This window comes from Larimichthys crocea, chromosome XII, assembly GCF_000972845.2.
Source record: "Larimichthys crocea isolate SSNF chromosome XII, L_crocea_2.0, whole genome shotgun sequence".
Classification (NCBI taxonomy): domain Eukaryota; kingdom Metazoa; phylum Chordata; class Actinopteri; family Sciaenidae; genus Larimichthys; species Larimichthys crocea.
In genome coordinates this window covers 22,325,653-22,345,940 of record NC_040022.1, presented here as the reverse complement: position 1 = coordinate 22,345,940, position 20,288 = coordinate 22,325,653, and the positions used below count along the sequence as shown (strand labels likewise).

Here is a 20,288-nt window from a genome sequence, read left to right as displayed (position 1 = left end):
ACTTGTCAGTTTATTTTAATTAGAGCAGTAGCTCAGTCTGTGGTTCAAGTCCAGTGTGGACCAAAAGTATGGACTGGTAGCTGAAGTTCACCTTTGGACACTGCTGAGGTACAGAACACACTAAATAGTCCCAGGCTGCCTCTATGTGTGGCTGACCATCACTCTACAATCTCTCCATATTTGCATGTCTATGAGCCCTTGTGTGTGTGTGTGGTTGTATTTTAGATTAAATGTATGTGAAAACTTGAGTGAAATCAATAAATTATCTATTCTATCTTATAATTCACACAAACAAATTTGGACTGCTCAAGTCGTTCTGAATATAAGTCCGATATTGTCACCTTGTGCTCCCAAGAAAAATATATCTGTGTCTTTAGCTTGCATTATAGATGCTTAACTCTCTTCACCAGGCGCACATTGTACAGCCGGCTTGTCTGTGCTTGTTTGCTGTAAATGGCTGTCGACAGTTTTAATGAGAGCTAATAAAACATGTATACGATATAATGTATGTGAAGCCTGTTAGTACAGAGCAGGTTTGGCACTGAAGTGAATTCCACAGAGTCACTTGAGTTTATGTTACTATCAAGAATATGTTAAAAAATGGATTTAAGAGGATGTTGATCTATAATGTATATCAAAACTTGATTAATTTAATTCTAATCAAAGGTTTTCTAATCAGGTTATTTATCATCTACAAACATGAATCATTATGCAGTCCAAACACACCGACCTGCCTTCTCGGAGGCTTTTTTTTTTCTGCCTTCTCGGAGGCTTTTTTTTTTTTTTTTGCTGATAAAATGAAACACCTTTCATTTAAAACTGCAGGGGGACAAAACACTTGCAGCAATTACTGCAGCCAGCACTAATAGCTGGGCTATGTGTTTCTCTGAGACTTCACTGGATTAAGTGAAAGACGTTTTAAGTGGCGTGGAGTTCATTTAATCTGGGCAAACCTTTTGACTGCCCGACAAAAATATACAAACATGCTCAGAAATTAATCAAAGCAGATGGATAATGCAGAAGATGGGAAGCAAGAAATGTCTTCAGTGAAATCAAAAAGTAATAAAATGAACAAATTATACATATTGTTTTGGCTTGTGTGCGTGTGTTACTAAGTTGGCCCGACTGGAAGAGCTTCACTTGGCTTCTGTCTCTCCTCCCAGAGGCACTGAGTTCATGGCACTGCCAGATTTGTGCATCTAAATAAAACAGGATCTTAAAGCTAACAAGCAAACAAATTGTTCTCCCAAAGGCGGGCCTGCTGTCCTGATTCATCTTGTGCTCCAAAAACAAAACAAATTGGCACACGCAGACATGTTACAATCCACTGATACTAAAAAGGTATTCTGTGAATGATATAATATGCTTCAGCTCAAGGAGTAAAAATAAAGTCCGTGAGCATGCTACAATTACTTTTGGCACACAACATCAGGACAGCTGATGAAGCATATTTGTGATTGTGTATGAAAAGGAGCTGTCTGCTCTCCAAACCAGTAATTTTTCCTCACGGTCCAGTTTTGAAAATACATATACCAAAAAGAGAGAAAACTGATAAAGAGACAAAATACCCAAATGTGTTGATTATAAAGATTTTGTATCACTCATGCTCTTGGCAACAAAGCAATTAAGAGCATTTCCTGGAATGGAAAATTGAGAGACGGCACACTATTTTCATCTAAATGAATGTGGGATTATAAAGTCAAGAAGGTGACACAGAAGTAATATGCATCCAGTTTGTCCACGAGACCTGAAGACGGCAACAAAAAATTGTGTGTCTCTTTTACTTTGGATTCATTTGAAGCTAAAGCTGCTCCAGAATGAGCCATAATTATTTTGACATTTTCGACCAGCAAGGAAATAAAATACCAGGTTGGTCTTTTCAAGGAAGATTAAGTGAGGCTATTCTGTATGGGCTCTCATTAAATTTGAGTGCTGTTCAATTCTTGAGTAACTTGCTGATATTAAATTGTTTAAACAATGCTGGAACAACATTTTGCAAATGTACTAAATATTAAGTTGCCTGCCAGTAAACGAAGAAACTACAGCAAGTCTCAATCTTGTTTTTGTCTTTGATATATCTATTTTACAATGTTTTTCATGAAAAAATAGTAAAAAAATTAAAAATGTATTCATATAAATCAGAAATACAAACCAGTCACACTACACATCTGTATAATTAGTCTTCACAGGTAAGTAATGTAGAATAGTTACCTCATTCTGCTAATGAAAGATATGTGAAAGTGTCTATTCTATATCAGTTCAGTTCATTTCAGTTCTATTTATATAACGTCAAATCATAACAGAAGTTATCTCATGACACTTGGCAATGGTGGCAAGGGAAAATGTCCTTTGAAAAGGCAGAAACCCAGGCAGAGAGAGTGTGACATACAACAAATCGTTTTAATAATGAAATTATTCGGTTTTAAAGCCTACAATATCATATTTTAATCTCAAGTGAAGTGCTTTAAAGGTCCAGTGTGTAGAATGTAGTGACACTTAGTGGTCAAGTTGCAGATTGCAACCAAATGAAAACCTGTAACCTCTCCCTCTCAGCATGAAGGAGAAACAATAGTGGCCATGAAACTCCTGAAAAATGCAAAAAGTCCTATGTAGAGCCAGTGTTTGGTTTGTACCTTCTGGGCTGCTGTAGAAACACAGTGGTTCAACATAGCGGACTCCATGGCAGTGGACCCGCTCCCTGTGTAGACATAGAAGGTAAGATAAACACAACAATTCTTATTTCCAGGTGATTATACACAAATGAAGACCATTTCTATCAACAGATCAGAATCAGAAATACTTTAATAATCCCAGGGGTAAATTATTTAATACTTATTTTTATACCCTTAAATGTTACACACTGGATATTTAAGGTTACAAACGTCCTCTACATTTCTTTTCTTTCTTCCCAGAGCTTTTTTCTCCATCAAATTATTATTATTATTTTTTACCATTAGAAGAGTTTGGTAACCTTTGACCCAAGAAAGCAAAAGTGACACAAGGACATAGCTGAAGCTGGTCTCATACTATTTTGACTAGCCTTGTGTGTTAAGGAATGTGTTTCAAATGAGATGCAAAGGAAAGAGAAGGAAAACACTAAGGATAAAAAACATAAAAAATCAGTGCATGCTCTAGATTCTGGTCTGACTTGGCTTGTTGGAATCCACCGAGGAATATTTTTGTGTCTGTCTGTGTGTCTGAATGTTTGACCCGAGGGCTCGTCTGTTCTTCAGGTTGGAGACAGACTTTCAAAAGTTCAACTTGAGCTCCCAGACCTCACCAATGTCAAACTAGTCTGCAGGTATCAACGTTGTATAATAAGGTAAACTTTAGCACCAGATTACGGCACAATTTATTTACGAACATAATGAATCAAACATTCAAAGTATGTCTCTGTGGAGCAATGATAAAAATATATATCCATTTTTATCGCTGTGTTTCATAAAAGGCCATAAGCTCAGTCACATCAAGCCCTGTTAGGCAGTTTTATGAGCCTCGTGATTTGTTAACAGCTAATTTCAAGCTGAGGGATAAATGGCCGTGCAAATGTCACAAGTATAGAAGTTATAATTGGAGAATAATGTGACCCGAGTAATAGCAATAAAAATGTTGTTTTGACAAATGGCTTGTCAGTGGGCGACGCTGGTACGGTAAAAGAAAGGAGGGTGTGGCCGACAGCGTGAGGGAGGGTGTTGAGTAATGACACATTTATTCACTTAACTGAGAACAAGCTGAGAACAGACTTCTCTGGTGACACGTGAGAGATACTATGAAAAGGACCCATCATTAACTTTAGGTTATTTTGCTTCATGCGAACACCTCTGCTGGATTATTACATGCTTTCAGTTTAAATTATTTACGAACGGAATACGCTAAATGTTACAGGCCATGCTCTTTATACTGTTTAATATGAATTTCAGTGCAAAGCATCACTCTGGCACATGGTCTGTACTAGTCTTTCATTTGGACTCTGTGCCAATCACAGCATGACACAGAATTAGAGTAATGAGACTACTGGCGCCGTGCGCAGCAGTACAGTGGTCCCACTGTGTTGATCCCTTTATCTCAAAGACTCAAAGAGTAAAACTGAGCTGGGGGATTTTAAATTAGAGGATGGTAGGGTGTGACCTTGGAAGTTAAGGCGCAGAGGGGATGGTTGCATGTGCGTTGTGTGGTTTGGTGTGTACGTGTGAATGGACTATTCCTAAAAGAGACATGGCGGTTTTACAGCTGCAACTGGCCCATCTATCATCAGGAGGTGAACTGTAATCTGTCCATCATCTGGTGACAAAGTAGTTGACACCTTGTTGTCGCCCAAGGTCCCACTTCATACCACCATCAAAGGGCCAGATGATAGATGTCTCCCTTTTTCTTTTTACTCAGTATCAAATGAGCTCAGTTTCCAGGATGATGGATGATAAAAAACTCATTTTACATGCAATGACACACAAGACAAGTCCCAGTTTTCTTTCATCAGTTTTCAAGTTCTCTGCCACAGTCTGAAGGATTGCAACTCAGGTGAACTGAAGATTTTTAAATTACCTGTAGGTGCAAATGTGAGTGTGTAAGCCATGAGATGGACTGGTGACTTTCTGATACCCTACCTGCAGCAAGGACATGCTGGGATATGCTCCAAATCCCCTATTGGCACCTTAAATGTTGGAGAAGTAGAATTAATGTAAGTTGACATAAGTGAGCAGCACAGAGGCCCACTTGTGTTTACCTCCCCTGCTGAGAGATTGCTTAAGAGCAAAAGATACCAAAAAGGACAACAAAAGGGAAACATCCACAGGGTACCTTTCACTCTGTGAAGTGCTTCCTCGCCGAGTCCTTTTTACGTTTTACTCTTTATTTTCAACATTTCCTCTGAAGGTGCAGGTATAGCATTCTCAACACTATAGCGTGATATGGGCGAATAAATCTCAGGCATAGACTCTCTTCCCTGTTGTAGCCTCTGTTTGTGATTTAGGCTGATGCTGTCAAAAAGCCTGGAGGAAGTTTTCTCCACTGAGCCACTCACCTATAAGGACAGTTGAACAGGCTGCACAGCTAATGACAAACATATTGTATATATAGCACCTGGGAGCTCTCAGTAACAAGACAGTTTCTCTTGCTAATGTGCTCCTCGCCTCCATGGACATACAGTCAACAGTTGACTTGACGTCAGTGTTAATGATAAATATATAAAATTGAGATGTTGAATACTTATTACTCTTTCCCTGGTGATATGGATTCACCAAAGATGTTTCGATTAATTAGAAATCAAACATTGAGTCTCCCATGAGCTTATTGATGCCTACTTGAAAAATCCGTCGATGGTGTAGTCTCTTGATTGAACATCTTGAACTCTATTTGTCTTATTGGCCTAATAACTGACTAATTACCAACTAAAGCATTGTTTTACCTATACTGCCATGAAATGCTAATTCCGAGTGGGCCATGAATCTTCTAAAAAAGATTTGCTCCGTTAATGTGCTGGGGAAAGATGCGCGTCAGGGTTTGATTTTTATCTTGCATAGCATATGTGTGTGTAGTCGGGGTCTTGTGCAATACAGGATTGGCGAGTTTTAAGAGCAGACAGCCCACGACCTCAATTAAGCAGCTTGCAAACGAACATGAGGTGAAAAGAATATGATTTTTAATTTCCATTTCCTTATTGGTCATTACGCTTATCACAGGAGCCTGTTTTAATGACTTTGAACTTGAGGACCAAGGAGAAAGTGATTTATTATTGTTGCACCTCCAGCTCCTCCTTCACAATGCATATTGTTAACATGAAAATAACAGTTGCTGAAGATCACGTTCGGTGATTCGGAAAGTGAAATTAACACCATGTCCAAAGCTGTGACAACAATACCCTAACAGCGAGAGAGGACAGGCCTGTGACCACGCTCTGTAGCTGAACAGTCTTATATTTCAGCAAGGTTATTGGTAGGCTGGGTTGCAGTGGTAATATGCTGTCATATTAGCTCTCTGGATGTCAGAATGTGATGCCTCAGAGGGAGATCATAGGCTGAATCTCCTCCAGCAGGGCTGAAGCTGGAATACTGCTCAACCAAACAAAAGTAATATGCATGAGTGAATAATGATGATATTGTTAGCGAGGTGTCACTTCCAATAATACATGTTTTGGATGCTGCCTTTAGCTTGCCACATAAAAGTCACAGTATTTCTGCCTCGGCTTTGGATGCTGTGCAAATAAAATCCAGCACATGGAATAAAATGATGAATTGCTCCCTATGGCCAATAAGCAAATCAATGCCAAATCAATGGTCTTTTGGGATACAGGTAATTAATGGATCTGTGCTGTATACAGTGTGCAGTTGCAGAGATTGTGGACAATCAAAGGTCAATGAGGTTAAACTCACAAGGTAGCTATGCTAATTTCACGGCACAAGGTCAGACTAAAATACTGCAGAGCTTTGTGTCTTCTACTAGTGTCTCCAGGAAACTGTTCTCCCAAGAAAAACAACAGAACAAAAGTCGTTTCAGCAAGTGGCCCACATCGCCAAATGCTGACTATGGTAATTATGACCAAAAAAAAAAAAAGGGAATCAGGGGACGTTATTATAAAGTGAAGGAAAGAGGTCCATATGCAAGGATGGGTCAACAAAACGTTGGACTTTTACAAGGGAGACCACTGTTTGTTTCCCGTTTCCAACCAACATTCAACGTTGGTTTCTTTTAACCATGAGCATGATCATTCCATAACCGTAACCAAGTGCTTATTTCAACCCAAACCAGATCTTTCTTGAACCTTAACAAAATAGTCTTTGTGCCTAAATGTGACCAAACCCTTTACCCCAACTCTGTCGCATCATAAAATTGATTTATTATTCAACAGTCTTCGTAACCGAAAGTCTATTTTGCTAAAGTTTATTCGTCGTTCTAAAGAGCAGTTACCAAATGCATATTTTGTTTTTTTTTAACTTGGAAGTGTAGAAAAAGTACACCACATTTCAAATGCGTTGAACAGAATACAAAATACTGACTGTTCTCTGTGCTATTTTCAATCTGGTGCTCAAGAAATTAATGAAATATCATGATATTCTGGCTATTCCAGTGTAATCCTTGTGGACAAGAGGAAACTAAAAGCTGCCGATGTCTACATAGGAATGTAGAAGGTAAAGGACCTAGATATTCTACCAGAAGTTACAGTTATCTGTTTATAGAGATCAGCAGAAATCTTTGTCGTCATTCTCGTGTATCAAATGGCTAATCAGACTGCAAAGAAGGTAACTGCTGTCTGTTTTCCAGATATCTGTTACCTCAGAGACCCAAAATGTCATCAGACAATAGTTGAATGAATTTGGCTATTAGCTTTGAGCCAATTTCACGTTATTGACCAAATTATTGGTCAACGTCAAACTTGACTAAACTTCAATGGAATCATTTGCCAGGGAACTATGTGCCGTGATATCCTGCCCTGGATATAAGTGTTAAAGGTGGATGGACCAACAAACACCATCATCTATACAGATCCCTGTATATGGTTCTGTTACTCTGTGCTCTGTTTCCAGTTGGGGTGAGATAACCTTGTTTCAGTGCCAGGTTAACATGACATGCCGTGTGTCACCAGAAAGGCCATCCGAGATGACGGTTGGTATGATGATGTGGCAATCCCCTCCACTGATTTCATTGTACGTGCAACATCTCTGCAACGCGCTAGCCACTGGCCCCTCACTTCCTCCTCTTGGCTCTGTGGCTGATTTAACAGGCTGCTTGTTACACAAGAGTTTGGCATGGCTGTAGTCCTGCTGCTGTGTCCTTCATGGGCCACATCCTGTTACTGCTCTGCACCCACTCGCTTGTCGACACATAGGTCATTGCAGGGCGTTGGCTATGCTTCCAAACATCCAGACAGAAAAAGACACGGCAGACACACTAATATAAGAAAACACACACAAACAGAGCTCAGCTTGTCAAGTGAGCAACAAGCAGACATTTCTCTTCTCATTACAGTGCCAGTGCCAGTGTGTGTGTGTGTGTGTGAGAGAGATCCTGCTTGTAGGATATGTTGTGCTTGGCCATGACTTTTCATCCTGGAAGCCCGTAATTAGACAGCAACTGGAAGTTGCCAAGGAAGGATGAGGTTAAGGAGTGGGAGCGAGCCGCCTGTTTGCTCTGTGGTTTTCACAAGCACGATGAGGAGGCTTAATTACAGTAGTGACACCCCCGCCGGACCTCGATGACACGTTTCCTGCGATTACAGGAAATGATCGGTATCGATTGTAAGAGGGGAAGAAAAGTCATGTTTAATTACATTAGAATAATTGCCTATTGATGGCTGAGGTGAGCCCAGTGCCCGATGATGAGACTGCAGCGGTGTGTCAGGTGTGAAACCCGTTCACGCCACATTGCTCCCAAAGTTGTTTAATAATGGTGCAATGCATTTCAGTGTAAACTGTTTGCTGATGTCTCCTAACACAGATCCACAGTTTGTCCATGTATAAAACTGAATATTTTGCACCTATGTTTATTGGAAGCCTCTTCCTCCTGGTCCGATGTGCTCCTTATTGCATCACTATTTCACAGCTTTCCCACACAATCCCTCTACATGCATCAGGTTAACTTCCTCCAGGTTTTCCAATACCAACCAATTAGGCTTGAGTATGAGTATGATCGATATATTTCTTGGTGACCTCTGGGTTACCTCGGGCAACTGTCGATAGGTATTTGAGGCTGCCATGTCAGGGTGGGCTCTGCAGTTGCCCCTGCGCCATCAGTCCATCGATTATTCACCTTCCTCCTGAGATACACAAACAAAACCTTATGCTAACTCGTACAATATATGTGTACTGCTGACTCGACTGTTGCTCGCAATATTTATCATCCCAAGCCTAATCAGTTTTGCACTGAACACCTGAACCACCACTCCTACCTCATGCTTAATAAAAAGAAATACAATACAAGACATATCGAATAAAGCATATAATACCTCTTGGGAAATGACACCATAGTGTACCAGTAAAATTAGCATGTAATTCATCAGAAATAATAACGCAGGCGCTTTTTTTGGAGCTTCCAGACAGCACAGCAGTTACAGGTGCGGTTTTTCGTACGTGATTTGCACTGTCACCAACTTCTTCTCTCCCTGTTTGTTTCACTCTCTCTCTCCTCCTACAGTGTTTGGGTGCTCGTTCTTGGCTGGTTGTGTTTCGAGTGAACCCAGACAGCCTTGATCTTCAGCCAGGGACAGTAGCTATGGGGCAGGCAAGGCCACAGAAAGTTACCCTGCTCCCAGGTCACTGTGGTCTGGAAGCCAACATGGGAACACTGGGTAAACAAGTGGTTTCAGTTAGTAGGCGGCTCAGAGCAGCCTGTACAAGGGCGTGTGTTTGTACTGGTATGTATGTGTGTGAGGGTGCATGTGCCAAGTAAAAGTTTGGATGGGTCCTGGAGCTTTTTTTTAGAAAATGTCGACTGCTTCATGTCTCAGCTGGGGATGAATGATGTTGATATAAGTTGGGATGATATAATCTTCAGGCCTGTATGTGCCGGGGTGTGAGGGTTGTTTATACACATCTCATCAATACCATTACCACTGACAGGCATTAGTGTACCATCAGAAGAAACTACTGCAGTAAACTGTCCTTCATGCATATTCATGCTTGCATATTACAATGGCGACAGACAAATGAGCTTGGCATCACCAAATTAACATGCAATGCAAACAGACAGAATGATTTTGATATAATCAGCTTAAGTATGACACTGCCAATTTAAGGAATTACTATACGACAGCTTATTTGCATAATTGGTCTCCTCAAACAAATGTAATCATTTCAGATTACGTCAATCTGTTTGTTAAAACACGATGAAACTCGACGACACGTGTCTTGCTTTTAAAGGGAAATCACACCCCAAGATACATTTAACGTCACCAGCGTGACAGGAAGTGATGAGTCAAAGCAGAAGTTTGCCTCGCCTTGTTTTTCTGTTTCAAACGCTGCTGATGCTAACACACCACTTATTAAGTGATCTGTCTGCTGTGCGTTCTTCTCGTTATGTGACAGTCAGCTGATTCCCGTCCCATCTCATGTCACTGTGACTGACGGGCTTCTGAAACTCATTTAAATGACAACATAGTTACAATTGCAGCATTTTTGTTTGGTGCTGTTTCTATAAAAAAAATCCTTCAGGCTTGTTAAAGATTCTTTTGAATATATGCATTATATATTTTTAAATAGAGCCTGCTTTGCATGAGAGTAAGCGTAAAATGCAATGTTTATAAATGCCAATGTCAAATGTCATATTAAATTGAATATATACAATTATTTATTACATTATTACGACAGGGTTACTGGAAACTGTATTCAAAACAATCCACTTTGTGAATAAATCAGAATAAAACATAAATCATTGCATACACGGATAATAAATGCATAAATACATGATGCAAAATAGATAGATGGATTTTCAGATTTTAATATATACAAAATCAGACAAAGGCTCTATTTTCAGCACTCTCTCACATCTCCCATGTGTTTTTGACATTTGGTCTTCTATAGAGCAAATATCAAAGTCTGACTGATGCTTCATTTTCTCCAGTCACCAAAATATCCCACGCCGAATCTTGTTTGGGTTATCACAGGAGCACGGCAACAGGTTTGCTACAGGTGTTTCCTCTGACCCCCAAATAACATAACATACAACAACAATAACATTCAGCTGCTGCACATTGTTTTAAGTTCTCTTTGAAACTCTAATTATATCTCAAATACAGAAAGATAAATAAAGATAAAAATAACAACAATAATAAAAGTTTATTCTCACAAAACCCATAAAACAAAGCTCACTGAATTTATTTTGGACATGTGTAATAGGGAAAAGTGGAAGAAAATAAAATGTGAATGTGTAAAGATTTGTTAAAATAAAAATATAGCCGGACATCTAATCAGCCTCTTAGTTATGCAAGTATTATTATTATCATTAGTACTGCACAGTGAATCTTGGAGTATTTTAAAAATGCATTATGTTTGCACTGATTAGAACACAAAATGAACATCGACAATGATTAGACTCTGCACACATCGTTTCATCTCTATGTTATGTTTTGGTTGTTCATTGTTACACTTTAATTCGCCAAGACTTGCACAGCTGGCAGGCATGTAATCCGCTCATTTTCCTTCCTCCTTTATCAGTTTGTTTTTCTATAAATGTTCTGAGTAACTGAACAAGACATCCTTTCCTTCCTTCCTTCCATCCTTCCTTCCTTCCTTCCTTCCTTCCTTAATTACAAAGCTTTTTTAATGTGCAGCCTGATTACTTAAATATTAAACAAATTGTGTTGACACTATGTCACCTTTATGGTCAGTCCACAAGTACACAATAATGTCCAGGGATCATATGTCTGGATCTCTTTTCCCATAAATGAGCTGTATGTATTACAATCTTTTGTTTGTGTAACTGTAAAGGTCAAAATATGATAGCAGCAATGGCTAACAGCCAACAGTGCAGCAAACTATGTTATCACCCACTGCACCATATTATTTTGACGTGATACATAGGCTATTCGTGTGCATTATTTAATATTGCATACATTTCTGCGCATCATACATATTTCATACACAACATTCGCTAATGCAGTATAATGTAAATCAACTCAAATTAGCTTTATGTGACTTGCTGACAAAGTGGGAAGGCCCTCCACCCACAGCCACCAACCTCGAGGTTGTCTGGCATAGCCCTAAAATTTCTTTATTCACCAGCGCTGTAGGCTGTCCTCATGCTCTGTGTCCCATCCCTCCTCTCCTGTCGCCTCTAGCACAAAGCTGAGTGAGCTGTACTAATGTTTCCCCAGTCCACTGGGAGTAAATTTGATAGACTGGACAATGAGTCAGGCTGTAAGAAAATGTGTTTATGTCCGCTCTGAGAATAGAAGCGGACGTCTTTAAATGGACTGACATAATCAAAAGAGTAGTCAATAACATTTTGCAGAGTAATGCTTTCCTTGTTAAAGCAGCGAATGCAACATAAGCGCTCCACACTTGGTCTGTGCTAGAAGGCACATTAAAAAAGTGTTTTCCTTTTTTGAACAGCGAGCCTTCGATGAGTCTAATTAGCATTTATAGATTCATTGAGGAACTTGATTACAGCTTTTAAAGTCTGCAGCTGGTCATTATGCTAATCTAAGAGCCTTCGGTGTGTACTTATATAAACCTGCCACACAATGAATGGTGTGTCATGAGAGGGGAACGAAGCGCGAGTGAACTAAGTGCTCTTTAACCAGAAAACTCCCATGATTCTTTGTTGTGGGACTCAGAACTACAGAACATCTCTAGCAGAGCGCGGGTAAGGTCCAGCCTGAAGTCAAGAGTTAATCATTAACTGTAAGATCTGTGATGAAGGGGCAGCTGATAACAGGAGTGGAGGCTAAACAACAGAAAGTAAAAAAAAAAAAGAAAAGATGAATTGATCAAAACATCACCACAGGCTACAATTATAGGTGTGATTTACAACGCAACAAGACATATCTATATCCATGACCTTCACGGCTTAGGCATTACAAAAACACAAGCAGCTGATTAATAAAAAGGCTATTGTGTTTGATTGTTGTTTGTTCTCTTGTGCTGTAACCTCATTACACCCTCCACTGTGTCCTCCAAACAATCCCGCATCCTTTGGTGATACTACACAAGCATTTTGTCGTTGATCTGTCACAGCAACCCAATATAGCCCCGTACAGCCAGCCAGAGAACAAGGTCGAACATGCACCATGGATATGTCTTCACCCGGGGCTAATTTCTTTAATTCTTAAACAAGATGTGCATGACAGAGAATTAATTTTCTGTGTAAACAAGTTACAGTTTGTTTCCTGAGGTTGTTTTGGCTGCCTTTTTTGTGTGTGTCTGAAGCTGCACATGATTAATAATGCTGTCCTACGCCTTCTGTTGAGGGAATTAACAGAAAACAGTGAAAATGAGCACAGGCCAGGTCATGTGTGCTTTGCTAAAGATGAAGAGCTTTGTGCGCGAACTCACCGTGCGGTTGCCCGTGCACATTTCCCAGTGCAAACACACGTGCCTTTGTATTGTGTCCTCTTGAATGTCACTTGTATGCCACAGACCATGTTGTCCCTCCGCACTGCAGATAATGAGCATATTAATATGTACATACCTAGCCAGGTTAATGCCTGCCTGGCACTCCAATTTCACGGCCCAGTCTCAGGTCTGCAGTGTTTCCGCAGGAACCAGCAAGCCGGGTTTTCTCTATCAGATAAAGAGAGAAAAATATAGTTCTGAATTATTGAACAGTTACATGACTGACAGGCTGGCTGATGAAACTGAAGGGAAGGAAACAGAAAAGGAAGAAAGAACAAAAATTGGTATATTGAAAATGATTGATGCCAAAGATAACTTTATGTGAGGGGATTACACTAAAAAATACTGACATAAAATATGGCTACAAGGGTTGTGGCGGAGTGGACAAAATTGCTGAAATTGCTCTTCAGTGCTATTTTGTCCTTTTTTCAAAGCTCTAAAAGTTATTCCAGGGAATCCATCAGACAATCCCACCTTCATAACTTTCAATCTAACTCATGATGATATCTATTTGACAGTCGAGTTCATCGCTTTTGTTTTTCCGCTGCTCTGGGAAGACAAACTGCGTCTTAAAGCAGATAGAGTAGAAAATCTGGCTGCGACTGAATAAGCTCATCTAAAGAATGATGAATATTTTGAGATGAGCTCATTTAAAACAAACAAAAAGAAAATAAAAATCTTGCAGATATTTGTCAGCCATTAAGCGTCAGAGAACATTTCCAGCTAAAAGTCATTGCAAATGCCAGACAGATAAAACAGCTGCCATCTAAGGAGCCGTCTGACAGACAGTGTGATCAGGCTAAACGCTTGGATGAGGTAGGAGGGATTTTATGAGTTTGTGTGTGTCTGGCTTTGTACAGTATGTCTGTGTGTTTTCTGACGCAAAGACCCAGACGTACCTTAGATCTTTTATTACCCGTTTTAAATCAGATGTCAGCACAGACAACATTTTTTTTACCACAACGTAAGTGGAAGACGCACATTTAAAATTTGATTTTATGTTTATCTCTTTGCTGCTGTGAAACAAAAAAAAACAACACTAGGATTCCCTCATAAGCATTTGATATGAAATTGAATAACAAGCGTTCTGCATTATATATTTATGACCCCTCACTCCGCTTAGTCTGATATATTTTCGTGTTCAGGTAAAAAGCTATTCTGATTCCAAGCATCACTTGGTATTGTCCCTACCACACCTACATAAACACCTCAAGGCCGCTACAGAGAACTTTGTATGAATACAAATAAGTTGTTTGCAGAATTTCTCCACATTATTTCTGTGCTGCAAAGAGGCAGCGGCAACGTCAACTTATGGCAACAATTTGAAATCCAACTTTTGAATCCCAACACAATGAAAAACAACCCTCTTTAGAAAAAAACCCATTAACGTGCACTGTAAACAACTCATTTTATTTTGGCAAGGTCGCAGAAATTCTTATTTAAAAGGGAAAAGAAATATTTATTTGGCTCAGAGTTGGATTATTAAATGGATGTTGGCGGTGCTAAATCAAGTTTAATCATCTCTAAAATGTGAGGATTTGAATTGTGTGATCAGTGAAAAACTAAATTTTGCATACAGCACCAAATATAGCAGGACATCCTTGAGTGCTCAGAGGGAGTTTGTAATGAGCATTTCAACATCAGATGACTAATCTATTAAAAAATGTTAATCTGTCTCCATCAAGGACAATAGACAGGTGATAAAGGCTTTGAAGCCAGATTGAACCTTCATCTTAAGTCACAAGATTAATGAGGTTTGTTTCCTAATGAGATTTGGTACAGGATGTTCCTCCTCCTTAGTGTGATCTTCAAACACCCTGTCTTTTCTAAAAATGCAAGTTGTCTGATAAAGAAGGTCCGGTTGTGTAAAATCAGAGTGATCAATAATATCTGATTCATCACATCACATCACAATTATTACCTGTCCACCACACATTAATTACTGACCATTTAGTGGCTTAATCACTGTGCCAACTTTTGCGATTAGAGCCCTGCACAAATAACAGGCTGTCATAATATTCGTTTATATTCAAACACTCAAAAATACTTCTTTATCTTTGTCTGAACGGGAAGTAACAAGAAACTTTGAAGCTGCTTTGTATCACCTAGCAACACATGCGTCATACTCTTTGCTTCACAACCAGGAGTCTGAAATAGGTATGATATTCATGAATACACATCAATTATAACCAATTTAATGAATGTTTATCCCAAAACTCTTTGAGCCTGTAAATCAGAACCCTTGCTGTATTCCCTCAAGTACAACACCCCCAGCTGTACAACCCAATCAGGAAACACAAATCTAAACAAACATGCCCTCGGCTAGAACATTAATGGAGATGTCAACATGAAACAGAAGTTCATGGCGGCCTCTCACAGACTGCACAGCTGGTAAATAGTTGGCAGGATAGTAGACAGCCAGGACCTAAAAGACAAGCACTACAACATGAGGTAGTGGATGGCTGACTGATGTACAAAAGCAAGTGAACATATATTTGGGTCTAATCAGACATAATATATAGATACTGATAAAACAAGAAAAAAAAAAAATCGTGTGTGACAAATGACATTCAGCCTTCTTTTAAAACAGCGTTACAGATACATGGCAACTGAAACTCTGAAGCAGTGTGTCCAGCATTTCAATGCCTTCTGAAGGACAGTGTGGAAATGGCTTTTTTGAAAGCACACATGGGGATTTGTATCAGCCTGTATCAGGTTATGTGCATCTACTTGACCGTGCAATTCAATTCAAATAGAAATATTCACATTTTCTTTCTTTACATACAGTGTCTACATCATTTATTTGTGTTGTTTGTATTTTGTTTTGTTTTGTTTTGATTGTATGACATTCTTAAACAACTTTATTACATACAATAGTTTGCATCTGTCCTCACTTTAATAACTCATCCTATAGTTCATTTCTAACAGGTTATGAAACCATAACTTGATGTCATACTGATGTCTCCATATGGCCTGCGTAAATAAACAAGACCAGCAGTGAGAAGATTGGCAATTCTGTATAAAACTCAGTAACTGAATTGCTTTTGTCCACAATCAACACTGAATAAAAGTTTCTGGTAGCTGCTTTAAACACATGGATTTTCCCCAAAGAATTCTGGTCAAGGGTGCCACAGGGACAGTGTTTCCTGATGATGTCACACATGAAAATATTTACCACAGGTCACTGCCGTTAACAGAAGGAAGCAGTTGTGCTGTTAATGGCACACAATGTGAAAATCATTACCTAGCTTTAGCAGCCACTATGGTGAAAACACTGTGGTTAAAGTCCAGGTTGTAACAAGCCTGAATCAGTAAAAAAGGGTTGTAATAAAAAATAGCAATCAAGATAATTAATGTGTGTTATTTGATGATTTTACCTTCTGTAAGTATTTTTGAGAATCCTGATTGCCCTATAAATAAAATGTATTATTATTATTGTTACTGCTGTAGGTCAAAGCACAGGTTTCTCATCCATCACTGACGATTTTTCTGGCACAGTGCAGTTGTGCTCATAGTACCAATACAAAACGTCTACGGTTAACGCTACAGAAGCGGCAAGATGACACAGTGGAAACTTGTGAGGTGGTCCTTTTTTTTATGTGACTAAAATATTTATTTCTGGTGACCCTGTCCACATCCATGCATAGCTGTGTGCTGGGATCACGCTCTGCTTCTCCAAACTGGGTGTGTGCTGACCGCTGTTTACTAGAGGTAACACACTGAGGCATAGGTAGCTCATACAATCCCATTTGCTCACAGTGCAGCCATTACTGGGCATAGCAAAGATCCAAAATGGATTTGCACCTGGGATATATATTTACATTTGTCAAAACACATCTATGCGTTTGCAAATCTTACTTTGCATCTATAAGTTCCTAATGGTTGGATAAAGTCTTGGTTTTATTTTCATCTTTTAGTGCAGATAAAATTAGATTTACAATTCAAAAAAACACCTAATATCACTATAAGCATTTTTTAAAAACAAATCATTCCAAAGTGAGCATTTCATCTGAATATCAAGGGTCAAACGCAGAGGATTTTTCTTGCATTGGTAATCAAAGAAAAATCCTAATCATGATACGATCTCTACGTGCCAATACAGCTCAAAGCAGCACCGTGTACTGCCTGTAGCACTGACCTTTCAGGAACCTCATTTCTAGCACATGTATTTTACACTTCAAAGTACGAAGTTAAATTATTCCAATTAGGCCTGCAGCGCCGTTTTGGTCGTACCGTTCAATCTGCTGATGAAAGAATTTACCGAGCCTATCATCCTGCCTCAAAAACTCATACATATGCACTGTTTAGAGAGAGGTCTAGTTCGCACAGAAGACTGAAAAGAAAGAGAGGCACATTATGTGGTCACTATATGCTTTCACCAGCAATTATCCGCGTTCATATGCAAAGATACGGTACACTCCTTGCAGATATACACGATGCAGTTAAGATAGAGCTCTGTGATCCAAACTCAGAGTAAAGATATGGCTTCGCTTGCTCTTAACTGGAAAAAACGCCTCTGACTGATGACTTTTGGAGCACTGTAGGATTTATATTTATGGCACCAAACAGCCTGGTAAAGAATACAGCCAGATGGGAGCTTATTGGAAGCGTTTTACCCCTCATGGATTTTTAGACTACTCTATTGATTTTGTATGCATTGCACCAAGGCTGGCTGAAATAAACTGCGTGCAGCCCATGCCAGTGGAGTTGGTCTCTCCTCCACAGCACTGACTCCATCCTCATCCGGTAAGCATTTCATCTGCCTTTGAAGGAGCAGAACCAAGGGAATTATACAGGGGAAAATTGACGATAAAGGCTATTATGTCCGCTGTAATATCCATTTCCCAAACAATAATGTCGGGGAAGGAGAAGTAATGAGAGCAGAGCAGTATTACCCGACCATCTGCTCTCTTCCACAACTCGGTCTGTCTCTTGTCTCTTGGCGGCTTTCTATTTACTCTATCAGGCTCATGTGGTCTCTCGCTCTACTTTTCCACACCCTCCGGATTGCGCTTTATCTCCGTTAACCCTCTAATTTCCTCTATCTAGTCTGTGGTCTTCACTGTCAATACTCCCAGAGATTCCCTTCACTGTCAAGTACTTCTCGCACATATGAACACCAGTAAATACATCTGTGATCCTCTCAGAGTCAACTTCGCAGTCTGCTGTGGGAGTAGAGGTGATAAAAAAAAAAAATCTATCTCGCCCGCTCACGCACTGCACCTCACACTGTATATGAACACCTTCCATCTATGAAAACAAACCTGTTGTATGCATGAGATGCTTCGAAAAGCAGGATGAGTAAAGCTTTAGTTTTTCCATACATTTTGCAAATGCTCATGAACATAAAAGAGTCTTATTCTTCTAACAACACTGCTTTGATGTGGCTTTGCAGTAAGAATTCAAACAAAGTACCTATACAAGATATTCTGGGAATACAAGTACTTTCAAGATAATTAAACTATTGTAGTCTTTACAAGGTGTATTTGGGAGATGTACTGTATGTTCTTTTGCCTTCATATGATCATGGGGTGCAAAAATATTTAGAGAATCTAACAGAACAACACCTGTGGCTTCAACATACTGAACTGTGCATGACAGGTCTGCTGTCAACGGTGTTTGAATGGGTGAAAGAAAGGCAACCGGTAAATTGCCTCTGTGAGGCTGTACCGAGGCAGCCAACATGTTCACAAACACAAAGCTAACATGCTGATGTTACACACGTATAATGTCCATCATCTGTCCAGCATTTACTAATCAGCACAGAACAAAGTATAGCTAAAGCTGATTTGCAGGTGGGTTATAGTGAAAAAGCCAAAAATGTCAAACTGTTGGTGGCGCTACAGGAAAAGTCAACAGTGGCAATGAATGCTTGTACAAAATGACATGCCAATCAGTTGAACAGTTGCCATGATACTGTATTGCCACTGGACCAAAGTGGTGGAACAACCCAGCATCAACTGAAACCAATGCAATTTATCAACAGAACAAGTTAATCTCCATAAGTCCCCATGTTAAAATGTCTAACTTCTGGTACAAAAAACTGTTTTGGTCTCTATAGCTAATTTCCCCCTGACTGCACTGAGTCTGAATTTTTTCCATAACTCAAATTATATTAAGGCTTAAAGTTAAGCATAATTAAGTAATTATGTCATTCAGTCTGCTGCATTTTTAGAACAGCCAGAGGCGGTAGAGGCAAGACCGCCAAGATGGAGGCGCCCAGAAGCACCACATTCTGAGCCTTATGATGACTCTTCAGAAATCTGTGGGTGACGTTACAGATACCACGTCCATATTTATACTGTGTATGGGACAGACCAACACTGCCATCTCTAGAGCTGTGAAAAAATCTGTGAATGCAAAATAGAATTTAACACCTCAGTCTTAAAATAAATGAAAACTATAAGCTTGTCAAAGATGTTATTTATTGCAGCTCTTTGGGACTGCATACTGTCCACTATTCCTCTCACACTCTGTGATCATCGGAGCCAGAGCTATATATTGTGGACTGATAAATACCTGACTTGAACTTAGCTTTTTTATAGTTTGTTTTTTTTCAAAGGTATTGAAAATATGAGGAATATGAGAACACACAAGAAAAGCCGTTCCATCGTGGTACCATCATCTTTAGATAAAATGCTTTTACGGAGTATGTCACTTTGAAAGTTGCGCACTTTGAATGCTTTAATTTCATATAATTTCGCTCCTTTGTTCCTCTAAAAGCATTAAACGTTGGATAGCACTTACAGTGCCCTGCTGTCTCACCTCTGTGGAGAAGAAGGCGCTCTGACATTTAGGCCTCCGTGTTCTGCAGGCCCAGGGCCAGTCGTGACAGCCAGCCAGGGAGAAGTACTCAGTGTGGGATGGAAATGCCAGCAATCATTCAGGTGGTACGTCACAAACTCACCGTTTTATTGTTACTGAGTGGAAGCGACTTACCGACCCCCGAGCTTAAAAAAACCCTTTGTCTTTCTCTTTATTTCAAGTTCACACGCAAGTTTCTCCTCACTCACTAAAATTATTTCTTACACAAACTGTTCCACACATTTAATGTGGAAATAACGTCCCATTTAAGAGTAATGGAGTTTTGATAATTGCATCTCTTCTTCCATGCTGCCTACACAGGAAATAAAGGAAACAGTGACTTGCTCTAGATGAGCTTTTTCTTTTTCTTTTCCTTCCTTTACAGTGGCCAGTGTCCAAGAAACAGTCACAGTGGTTTCTGAACAACCCATTTTGGCCATA

The 20,288-nt window shown here is 39.6% G+C and overlaps 1 long non-coding RNA gene across 1 annotated transcript in view; it reads right to left on the bottom strand.

The window, feature by feature from the left end:
- Nucleotides 1–2,492: 2,492 nt before the first annotated feature.
- Nucleotides 2,493–20,288, bottom strand: part of LOC113747119 (uncharacterized) — a 151,269-nt gene continuing 133,473 nt past the window's right edge. Inside the window, exons 2-3 of the long non-coding RNA XR_003463358.1 lie at nt 13,120–13,211; nt 2,493–2,698 (exon numbers count right to left, since the gene is read on the bottom strand). This is a non-coding gene — a long non-coding RNA (uncharacterized LOC113747119). The remainder of the gene's footprint in view (nt 2,699–13,119; nt 13,212–20,288) is intronic.